Genomic DNA, 218 nt, shown 5'->3' on the forward strand with positions numbered 1-218 from the left:
GATGCCTGTAAGAATTCACAGCCTTCTTCCAGGAGAATGTGTCAAACACACTCAAGGGAAGTATGAACTGGAACCTCCATGATATGCCCAGAAAAATAACAAAAGAAACTTTAAACATGACTCATGTAATTTCATATGGGCCTCTATGCCACCTTTGTAATTAGAGAAGAAAAATGAAATATGTGCAAAGGTCTTCATACTAAAGTGGCTAATAAAGG

This window comes from Myotis nattereri (assembly GCF_964212035.1).
Source record: "Myotis nattereri genome assembly, chromosome: 1".
NCBI lineage: Eukaryota > Metazoa > Chordata > Mammalia > Chiroptera > Vespertilionidae > Myotis > Myotis nattereri.